At 49.6% G+C, this 11,327-nt stretch overlaps 1 long non-coding RNA gene across 1 annotated transcript; it reads right to left on the reverse strand.

The window, feature by feature from the left end:
• Positions 1-913: 913 nt before the first annotated feature.
• Positions 914-9,899, reverse strand: LOC140686729 (uncharacterized). Its single transcript, XR_012060584.1, has 3 exons — positions 9,764-9,899; positions 3,960-4,083; positions 914-998 (listed from the first exon to the last, which is right to left on the reverse strand). It is a non-coding gene; the product is annotated as an uncharacterized lncRNA (long non-coding RNA).
• Between the last annotated feature and the right edge of the window lie 1,428 nt (positions 9,900-11,327).

The raw sequence follows: 11,327 nt of genomic DNA on the forward strand, positions 1-11,327 counted from the left end.
ATTTTTAAAGTGGTAACATATGTTGAGTATATAGCCATACCAAAAAAAAATTGTTTCTAGGGAAAATAAAAGGTAAAATCTCTCGTTGCCTCTCCATGCCCTCGGAAGAAACTTCAGTCTCTTTACATAGTTCATAAGGCCCCATGTGACTGACTGCTGAGTGACAGTTTTAAGTATTAGGTTGAACCATATGGAGTTGTTTTTTTTCTTAGTCAAAAATGGTCAGTTATTAGTGACTTTATGTGCTTGAACTCACCCAAGGCCCTCACCCTCAACCAGATGCTGCTCCCTCAGTGTGCAAAACTCAACCCCTGTCCACTCTCACCTTTCCTTACCTCCCCGACCCCTTTGGCCTTACTAACTCCTACCCCTCCTTCAAGTTTTCCCATCTCTCGGTCATTTCTTCCAAGTAGCCTTCGATTCTGAATTAGGCACCCCCTCCTATGGGCCTCCCAAACATCTGTCCTCATTCCATCATTCATTCACTCAACAAATCACTACTAAGCACCAATTACATGCCCACTGAATTCCAGGCAGTAGAGACACGGTAATGACCCCTAGGCACACTATACTGTAATCCTGTCTGGGTTCTTATTTCTACTCTCCTCCACTAAACCAGGAACGCTTCTAGGTCAAATTCCATGTCGTGTACACCATGAAACAGCCACAGCTCCACACACCTGACACATAATGATCACATACTCGTTGAATGAAAAATAAATGAATTACTCAGATTGATCAAAGTCGCATATAACTGATTTTATATCACTTCTGTTTCCAGTTTTTTTTTTAAGGTTATTACTCTCAAAATTTATCTTCTGACAAAAGGAAACAGCTGATAAAAGAAGCCCTTCTTTGTTCTGGATTTCCTGGCTGGGTCGCGCAAGTCCTGTTTGCTCTGACCGCCTCTGGAGTGCTTGCTGGGTGAGGTCAGGGAAGGGAAGGAGAACGCGCCCGTCTGTTGTTGGAGGCACAGGAAGCCAACTGCAAGCTCTGCTCTGTGGGGAGGGGGGGGGGGGTGGGGGTGGGGAGGACAAGTGACCGGCTGGGAAAACGCCAACCTTAACGCCTATGCCAGCCATAGGACTTGCCCAGCAACACTAGCGCATCCATATTCAGGTCCCAGAACCTGAGGGCACCCGGGGCCAGATGGGGACATTAAGACACCGGGCAGAGTCAGGGCTTGCCAAGATCACAGGGCCAGGCGACAGCAAAGCTGAGAGTCAGACCCCAGCTTTTGCCACCCCAAAGTCCTTGCATTTTCATGGAACAGAGTTGGGGGCAGGCCTGGGGGTGGAGGCTGGGAAGAAGGGTATGTAAAACTCATAACTCCTGGCTTCCACTCAAGCTGGTGACTCTGGGTGATTGACCCACCCACAATCATTCACTGAGCACCTATTCTGTTCCAGCACCTGCCTATGTGGTCAGTGATGGGAGAGGCACATTCCCACCCTTGAAAATCCCCAGAGTGGGAGTGATATGATTTGTGGCATTCATAAAGTTGTGCAATCCACCTGAGTGACTCAGAATCTGAGGCTCTGGAAGCCTCTGAAGGGGGAGGTGGCCTCATCGGCCTGTCCCTCCCGGAAGCACGGGCTCTGCTCTCTGAGTCCCGCCTCCTCGCTGTGGAAGCTTTTATTTGTCTGAAGTATGCAGGAATCCTGAGAACCAAGACACCACAGCAGAGGGGAAGGTAATACCCCAGCTGGCCACCGCCGTGGGCCAGGCCCTGTGCCAAAGCCCGCACCCACCATGTCTATGATCCTCAAAACAGTGCTCTACAGATGAAGAGACTGAAGCTGGAAAGAGAGGGTGGAGAGGACTGAGTTCTAGAGGGTCTGCTGTGAAGCTCCCAGCACTGGATTGCTCCTGACAGTAGCTACACACTAGCACAGGGATCCCAGCTACACCTTCTGTTGCGGGTGGCCCAGCGCACTTCAGTTTGACTCTATGGGACAGCACAGATTTGAGAGAACCTTTCCATCATCTCAGACAGCTCTCTTAAGCCGCAGTGAGCTAAGCCACGAGAGCAGGCAGCTCCTAAAAGCATCCCCTGCATCTTCCACTCTGACCCCTTCCAAAGATGACCAGGGGGCAGGGGACAAATTTGTAGGTGCTCCACAAATCTTTGCTGAATGAATAGGGGAGGTCTGGCCTGAAGAGCAGGAAGGAAGTGGCTGCAGAGGTGAAAGCAGGCCTGATTTAATTGAGGAATTACTTCTCTAGGGAAATACTTGCACATGTGCACAGAGACATGTACAAAGTTTCGTGGCAGCATTGCCTAGCATCACAAGAAACTAGAAGAAATTTAAATGTCCAGCTATGGGGATGGATCCATAAAACGCAATATATCCACACTAGGGATCCTACTAAGCAATTAAACAGAGGATAGAGGACCCTTCCAGAGCCACCTCATCACATACCATAACTTTGAATGAATTCGGAAAAGTTTACCTCTGGATAAACCAGTTATAGAAAAGCAGCCCTTCCTTTGGGCTAAGCTAGCAGAGGTGGGCGGAGATTTAGCCTCCCTCATGGCCTCCTGGCTGTGTGACCAAAGAGGTGGCTCTGAGTTGAGTCCTACCAACCCACAGGACCATGTCGGATGGAAAAACAAGTTGTAGAGTACGGTGCAAAACAGGATGGCTTTAATAAAGCTAAACACACATCCTTTATATTTTCTGTGGGGACATAACATGCATGTTGAAGAGTAGAAAAAGGACTCAAGACATACACATCTCCCTGCTACAGCTGTTGCCTCTTTGGGCAGGAGGGGCACTGTTTGTCAAGGTAGCCTTTAGTCTTATCCCAAGTGCTTTGATTTAGTTTTTCACAAGGAGAATGCACTTATAATTTGTTTGATTAATTTTAAAATTAAAAACTAAAAAGATGGAAAGTTGGAAAGTTGGGCCTTTGAGACAGAAGAAGAAATTTATGTCATCCTAGGTGACACCCACCGCCACCATCACCACCCCTGCCAGATTTAAAGTCATCTTGCTTCATGGGCCAAAAACCCCACACATGTCCCTTCTGGACTTCAATTCTGACCTCAGTTTCTGGGGTAGAAAGTGACAAAGAGCTCAGATGGGATGAAAGAAGTTTTTCGAAATCAGAGAAAATTAAACCTCATGAGACTCTCTGTCTCCTAGGTGTGCCTCCAGGGAACCTTGGTGACTTCAGCCTCAAGAATCTCAGCTTTATCCCCAAGGCTGGAAAACTACTGGAGAAAATGGGAGGAAGGAGATGGAGTCTCTCCTTTACCGTCCTGTCCGGGAGCATTTCCCCGATGCAAGGAGCATCTCTCTGCCCCGATGGGAAGTGGTGAGACAGTCAACGCACCCACTTGAGCAAGATCAAAAGAACCATCGATGACTTTGGGGGCTGTATCACGGTGGAAAGGAGGTGAGGGAAGTTGACTGGTCTTGAAATTGTTTTTTAATGGTTTGATTTCACGGTCTTCTTGTTACTTAAGTACCATTCATCTTCCTTCAGATCTCTAGTGGGAGCTTCATGTGGCCTGGCAGCTCAATTTCCTCTCAGCCTACCAGATGAAACAAGAGGTCCACTGGTCACTTATGTAGGCAAAGCACACTGGGAGCCACTGGAACTTGTATCACCAGACCCCAGCATCCCTCTCTTTGCAAGATGTACAGCCCCCATGGGAACTGGCTTATATTGCAGAACACTTGCTGCTCTTGTCATTTCCATCAGAAGCAACCCTTGTATTGATTGTCTCTGCTTTGGGGAGTGTTTAATTATCTCTCAGAACAATTGGCCAGTCAGCCAAGGAGGCTTCACTGAAATGACAGTGATGTTGGACTTTGTGCAACTGTAAAGGGACAAATAGCCCCAGACCAATTTCCCCATCTCCCGCACTATCTTCCTTGCCTCTGCCTAGACCACCCACTGTCATGCTCACCCACCAGCAAATGTCTGCTTTGGGGCCATGATGCACTTACCTGGTGGCATTTCTGTGGTGGGCACTCTCTGCCCAGGGAGTGACCCCGGTGGCATTTCCCAAGGCCCACTCCACACAAGAGAGGTTTGGCTTTCATAGCAGGGTTATCGTTTGTCTTCCAAGGACTGAGAGAGAGGGAAAAATCTGGAATGAAAAGGCAGCAAACAGAATGATGAAAAGCTAAAGGTGTAATTCAGCGTCTTAAACGCTGTGGCCATGGAAGGAGGAAATGCTGGCTCCAAGCTGCCCCTCCGTGTGTTGTCAGCAGGGTCTTGCTATTATTAAACCTCACGTTTAGACACGTCTCACAGTCGAGCTGCAGGCTGGCCACAGTTTTAGCTCTTTCTCCAGTCTCTCCATCTCCCCAGCCCTTCCTGGCACAGTCCAACCCCCTTTGTCCGTGTTCCACTGTTTCAGGTGGTTTTCCCAAAAGTAGACCCAAGGCGAGGATCCAAAAGGAAATTGTCTGTTTGGGAAGCTGTCCCAGGAAGCACTGCTAGGGAAGTGTGGGAGTGGGACGGGGAGGGACGAGAGTCATAGTGAGTGTTACCAAGCAGGTTGTCACTGTGGACTGAAGAGACCCAGTTTCCTTGGAGGCCTCAGGCCAACGGCATGGTGCTCACCTCCGAGTTGGCCCACGTGAGGGGCAAAGAGCCGGGGCCTTAGCCCTCCACCTTCCACCCACCACTGGCCGAGGGCGTCTGGGACGCTAGCTCTCCAGCGCTGAGAGCCGAGTGTGCATGCAGTGGGCAGCTGGTACCATACCCTGGATAGTGAATCTGAGGGGCAGGGGCCATGCACCTCTTTGGAGAGTGGGGGGTGGATTTTTAAACGTCTCCTGAAGGTGAGGGGCACACGTGAACATCCTCATCTTACCTTGAGATAGGAGGCTTCAAAGAGACATTTGTCGTGAGTGCCCAGGAAGAAAAAGAAGGGGGCATCTCCTCCCCAGCAGAAGGAGCATGGCAGCTGGAGGGGAGGCAGGGGCTGCAGGGCTGCCCAGAGATCCCCACGCCAAGACAGGGGATGACCCTTTCAAAAGGGCATTGGGAATTGAACTGCCAGGTGGGGCTGACAGGAGACCTGGCCATCCTTGAAGAGTCATCAGCAGGGGAGAAAAATGGGACAAAACTGATCACTGCCCCCAGGAACACCACACACTGTCTACAGAGATGATCACAACAGAAAAGGCGGACAGACCATACTGAACCAGAGGGAAATCAAGGCCACCTCACCACATGAGAGTCATGTAAGCTGACCCCTTCTTTCCAACGCTCCCCCACTGCCCCAGTGCAGCCCAGCTAGAAGCACCAGGGAGGGGGACTAAGGGAAGAGAAGACCATGTTTTCTTTCCATACAAGTCCTTTGAGCTGCAAGTCTAGGCAGCAACGGCAGAGGAGAAATCATGGTATTGGATAGAGGATTGGTGTTTTGTTGGCACCTGGCTGTGTTTAATCACTGCAAGTGGCCAGAAAGTGATGGAGTCTGCCAAGATAAATTAAAGATCAAGAAAAGCAGATATCACAGAGCGCAACAATGAGTAGGGAAAAAAATCTCATACTTGTATCTCTACCACCTTGAGTGTTCTCACTGAACCACTTACATTTGGATTCTCTTAACCAACCTATTTTCCCTAATCCTTTTGAGCCACTCGGAGCTCATTTTTATGTGTTCTTTTAGGGGTGAGAAACAAAACCAGAGCGCTCGGTCTCTGTCTGCTTTGCTTGTGTCTGCTCGGCTCATTCTCTCCCACGGCAAGTAGGCTTTCTCTGGGTGGCTGGGTGTAGAGCCACCTTCTTCTGTAACTTCCAGCTCCTTCCTGATGCATAACCCCTGGGGACAGGGCCCTTCTCCACCTCCAACGGAGAAATCTCAGAGGTGGACACTGGTCTGGGTCAGATGATCCCCCCACCAAGGGGTCAGGGTCTTGTAACTGTCACCCCCGACCCGTGGGTCACGTGTCTGGAGCTGGGGATGTGCAGTTCCCCGGAGCAAGGATGGGGTGTGCTGGAACAGACGGAACACTGTGGATGGCCCACGTGGCACTAACGTGCACCTTCAGTGAGCCCAGCTTCCAGTCTCCGGACACCTTAGAATTCTTGTCTCCCTACTTTTTTTTTTCTTAAATTGAAGTAGTGTCAGTTTACAATGTTGTGTCAGTTTCTGGTGTACAGCGTAACGTTTCAGCTGTACATATACACACTTATATTCCTTTTTGCATCCTCTTTCACTGTAGGTTTCTGTGAGGTACTGAATATAATCCTCTGTGCTCTGCAGTAGAGCCTTGTTGTTCATCTGGTTTTGTGAAGATTTTCCTTGCAGTTCCAATTGTACGAGATCTTCTGCCAAAGTTCAGTAGGCATTTTGTGAGAATTGTTCCACATGTAGGTGAGTCTTTGATGTCTTCATGGGAGAGGGTGAGTTCTGCATCCTTCTACTCTGCCATCTTGCAGCTGCAAGTCTCTACTTTCAAAAGGTAGTTTAAATCATGTGGTTGTTTTCTTTTTTTAAAAAAACAAACTCCTTTTAACAGAATCAGGTGATTATGAAACAAAATTTAAATTAGCAATAGAAAGTTCCATGTTTTACATTCCTCTTTCCTAAAAGTTATAAAGGCCCGTTTGTGAAAAAGAACCTCTCTTTGGCCATCTTTTTTCTTTCTTTGGACAACAGCCAGGGCTCATAGAAAAGACTAATTTTTCCTGTTTCAGTGGAATTTAGTCCACTGATTCATGTTTTGAAATATTTGGAAAAGTTACATTTAAGTAATATCCAAATGTCTAAGCAGGACGTTAAAAGGAATCAATTGCTCTTCAATCCACCTCTACCCGCAGAATCCTCTAGCTCGGTTTCTAGTTCACGCTACCAAAGATTAGCTACTAGAACTTAAGGAATGCATTAGAGATGCACAGAACAGCAGATTGCTCAATATCCCTCTTGCTTTTTGCAAGACTGATCTCAAAAGCTATGTCCTTTCTGACCAGCCACCCATTCCAGCGGAACTGGAACTGATCACACCCACTTCTGTGTCCAGACCGCTGTTCTGAAGTCTGTGAGTCATAACCAGAGGAATATCGTGTTGGAGGTAATGGGGGCTGTGTTGTTTCTCTCTCTCTTTCTTCCAGGCTGTGGGTGTCTTAGGCTCATGTCTGATTAACCTCTGTGTTCTCCACTTGCATCTGGGAGAGTGACACCATGGCGGTTCCTGGGATGGATGGAGGGATGGATGGATGAACGATGAAGTTCCTCTTGACGCCAAGAGCGTGGGTGCTGCGTGAGTGAGAGAGCCTAAGGATTTGCTGGTGATTCAGGCCAGGCAGAGTCTTAATCTAGATCTACACCAGCCAGTGTGGTAGCTGTTATCCATGTGTGGCTATTCAACTTTAAACGAATTAAAATTAAAGAAAATTTAAAATTCAGTTTCTTAGCCATACTAGTCATGTTTCAAATGCTCAGCCACCACACGTGGCTAGTGATTACTGTTTGGACAGCACAGATTGTGGAACAGTTCTCTCATCACAGAAGGTTCTGTTGGGAAGCTTCATAGAGGCCAAAAGCACAAACACTGAACCAAGAGCACGTTGGCAAGCAGAGCAGGGCACATAAGAACCAGACAGAACGGAGTGCCGGAGGGCAAGGCCAGCCAGCGGAGATCAGAATTGCTGCAGAAACTGCTGGAGGATAAAAGAGGTTCCAGTTTTGGAGGGGATCACACTTGAGTTCCCACCACGGTGGCTGCTGCTTCCAGGCAGGAGCCCAAGTCCAAGCAGTGGAAGGAGATAAGCAGGCACAGTTGGCTGGCATGAGGAGTGTGGCGGTTCAGGGCAAGAACAGATTTGCCTCATACACATGGAGAAATAAAATCCACGACAACAAGAGCAACAGGCCGGAAAGGGATGCACGGATTTAAATTGTTGTGAGGGACTTCCCTGCTAAAGGATGCGGTAAAGGTACTTGTCTAAAGTAGACTGTGGTAAATTAAGGAGGCGTTTTGTAATTTTTAGCTCATCCCCTAAAAGAATGATACCATGAAGCCTAACAGAAAAGCTAATACAGGAGATAAAATGGGAGGGATTAAAAAAAGGAAATCTGCGAAGGCTTGTTACCAAGGTAGGAAAGAAGCCAGCACCAATCGGAGACGTCAGTAGGTCTGCAAGAAACTTGGAAAGAAAGTAAGCTTTGTGTTTTTCTTCCGGAGTTTTCTAAAGCTGCATCTCTGCCCCACCTGAAACCGCCTCCTGGATCTTGGTGAAGTGGGGGCCAGGCTTTGAAGTCTGGTTCGCCCGATGGATCTGACTAGGAGGCTGTCCCATTATTAGGGCCGGTGCTCGGGGTCCTGTGACCAGACCCTCCTCACTCTTCTCGTGGCGCCAAGTAGCAGAGCAGACCTGGGCCCCACGCACTGTGTATTAAAGAGCCAGACACCACCTCTAGCCAGAGGCTTTCCTTCTGACCAGTAGTTGTCCAGTGAGAGTGATCTGGGCCCTGAAAGGGGATTTGACAGTGTCTGGAGACCTTTTGGGTTGTCACAGCTTGGGAGAGGAAGACTGCTATAGGCACCTAGAGACCAGAAATGTTGCTAAAGATCGCCGGCGCGCAGGATAGCCCCGAAGAACAAGGAATTATAGGACCAAAACGTCAGTAGTGCCAAGGTTGAGAAACTCTGCTTTAGGGCACAATTAATCCCAACACCAAACTGGAAGCTTGAGTCAAAGCCAAGAGGAAGGGAGCTGGCAACACGGAGGCTTCTGCCCTGAATTCCACCCTGGAAGAAAAACGTTCGGCCCCACCTCCCTGGGCTAGAATCGGCTGCATCATTAACCCTGAGGCTCTTCTCAAAGAGTTTGGTGACTGATTCCAGAACACAGAAAAAGCTCTGGTTTCACAAAGATGAAATCTTGAAGATAAGGGAAAGACCTTTCCTGACATCAGAGAGACCGCATTGTGGAAACAGAGTGATGCAATTAAGAGATGCTGTTTTGAGCCCGGAGACCTGCAGTGAGTGAGTAAATGATGTCCCTGACTGTAGAAGACCCTGTGATCAGTCTTGTGCTTCAAGCAGGTTCTCGGAGAGACTGAGTCCCATTGTCCATCTTTGCTTCACTCAGTTGTGTGGGGCACAGCCTGCCGTGTTTCTCACTTTCCTTGGTGCCTGCGGGGCGCACCTCCCAGTACTCACCTGGGAACCGCCACCAGGCAATGCTGCTGCTCTCGCCCCCACCTCTGCCAGGACAAATGCTCCTTGGAGCCAATGTGCTGCCCCCACAGTAGTGCCAAGCCTCAGGGAATGCTGCCCCCCTGTCTCCTGCTGACAGCCAGGCCTCTGCAGAGCCTCACAGGCGAGAAAGCAAAGCTCCCCAGAGGCCCAGTGCACCCTGGCAGGCATCCCTGGGGATTTAGGGGAGGAAGAGAATTCTCCCAGAGGCAGGCTTCCCTCCCACTTGCTGGAGGCTCCATGCAGGGATGGGGAGGGAGTGCGACACTGTGTTTAAGGCCAGGGGACCAGAGGGGAGGGCCCAGTCTCCTCTGAGACTGCTCATCTCCCCAGCCTCCAGCCCTACACGGAATCTCCCAATTTTGTGCATCTCCTCCAAGTTCTCCAGAAGCAGCAGTCTCAGGAGGTACAGGCTGGACCCCCCCCCGCCCCAGCCCGAGCAGCCAGCAGCAGTGCCCCGCCATGCCAGAACCATGCTGATTCATCACTCAGCTGAGTTGAAGTCAAAGCCATGGCTGTGTTCATCTAAGCTTTCTCTCCCTGGGCAGCTCATCCGTAGCTGGAACCAGCCACCCTAGTGCAGACCTCACCATGCTCCGAGCCTCCATCTTCAGGGAGGGACCGCCACTGCAGCCTCCCACAAGTACCCCAAACTCAGTATGTCCAACAGCTCATCTTCCCCCAGCACCTCAGGAGAGCATCTTTCAGGATCCCAGGCTCCCGTAAAGCTTATGTCTCTCCCGTCCACCTGTGTCTGAGTAACAGGTAATGATAGATGTTCGCTCAGCTCCTACAGTGTGTTCCAGGTACCCAGCTAAGCCCTTCACCTGCCCTGTCTCATCTAATCTCCCATGAGGCAGTGCAATTATTATCTCCATTTTACAGATGACCGACTTGAGTCCCAGAGGTCAGGTAGCTTGCCCAGGATGACACAGACAGGGAGTGGCAGAGCTGGGCTTTAGAACCGTGAGTATGTCCCTACCACAAGGCTATCATGGTTCTTAGGTTGAGGAAGCCAAAGGTCTTTGAAGTTGAGAATGGGGAGGGCACGCTACAGCACGTGGCTGATTCTTTTGTGTCTGCTTACAGCACGCGTGAGCAGCTGCTGGTTTGGCATCGCCCCTGAAAAGATGCTTATGCCCTCTTGGAGGATTTATGCATCCTGTTGAATAGAAAAGATGCATAAGTGTCTTAGTGGGGAGTTGCAGCTTGGGCTCTGAATCCTGGAAGAACCTATCTTGGCCACTTATAAGGAGAAAGAGGGGAAGCTCTACTTGGTCACTGTGATCTCAGAGGCTGCAGGCAGGGAATCTCAGTTCAGAAAGTGATCTCCCTCAGGCCCAGAAATGAGATTGATTGTGAATTTTAACCCACTGCCAGGGCTTCCCTGGGGACAGGAGGAAGTGTGCACTGCATCTCAGAGATGGCAGCTGAGACATGGGTTCTGCATCTCCCCTTGAATATGAAGAAAGCCTCACCACCTCCTCTGGATGACAGAAGGTGAGACCATCACCCAAAGGATGCTGGACAGGGAGGGTCTTGGGAGGAGCTGCCTTGGAAGTGCTGTTAGACCTGAAGACCTCACTTGGGAGCAGAGACGAGCTTTCTCAGATGCGGCTGATGCCTTAAAAGTGAATCTCTCAAGCTGCCTTTCTCTTCCTTGTGGCTACTCTCCATCTACTTGGTTTTGGATTTAAGGTCAGTGAAAACACACAGCACAGGTTATTCAGGAACTGCCTCTAAGGATGCAGCTGCTTCCTTTACAGTGGAAACACAGAATCCGACACGTGTTCTCCTCTCCCCGGGCAGCACAGGGGAGCCGGGCCTGAGTATTGGGGGTGCATAGGAGGTGAACCCAACCGCGGGGCTGGCCATTCGGGGTGGATATGTATTCCCAGCTTTTAGGAGAATACCTCTCCCTCGAGATTTATGACTTTATGTTTGAATGCTTTCTGTAAAAGTTCCAAGAAGCCAGTATGACTGATGGAGAAGAACACTCTAGGGGAAACAGCCCAGGCGAAGGTTTCAAGTGAACAAGTACTTGTTTCGCAAATGTCTACTGAGACCATACCCTCTCAGCTGATTCCCAGGTAAGCAGAGTTCAGGGCCACATCCCCTTTGAAGGACATGCGGAAGGCTCTTGCAGTGCCTGAC

This window comes from Vicugna pacos, chromosome 17, assembly GCF_048564905.1.
Source record: "Vicugna pacos chromosome 17, VicPac4, whole genome shotgun sequence".
In the NCBI taxonomy this organism is placed as follows: domain Eukaryota; kingdom Metazoa; phylum Chordata; class Mammalia; order Artiodactyla; family Camelidae; genus Vicugna; species Vicugna pacos.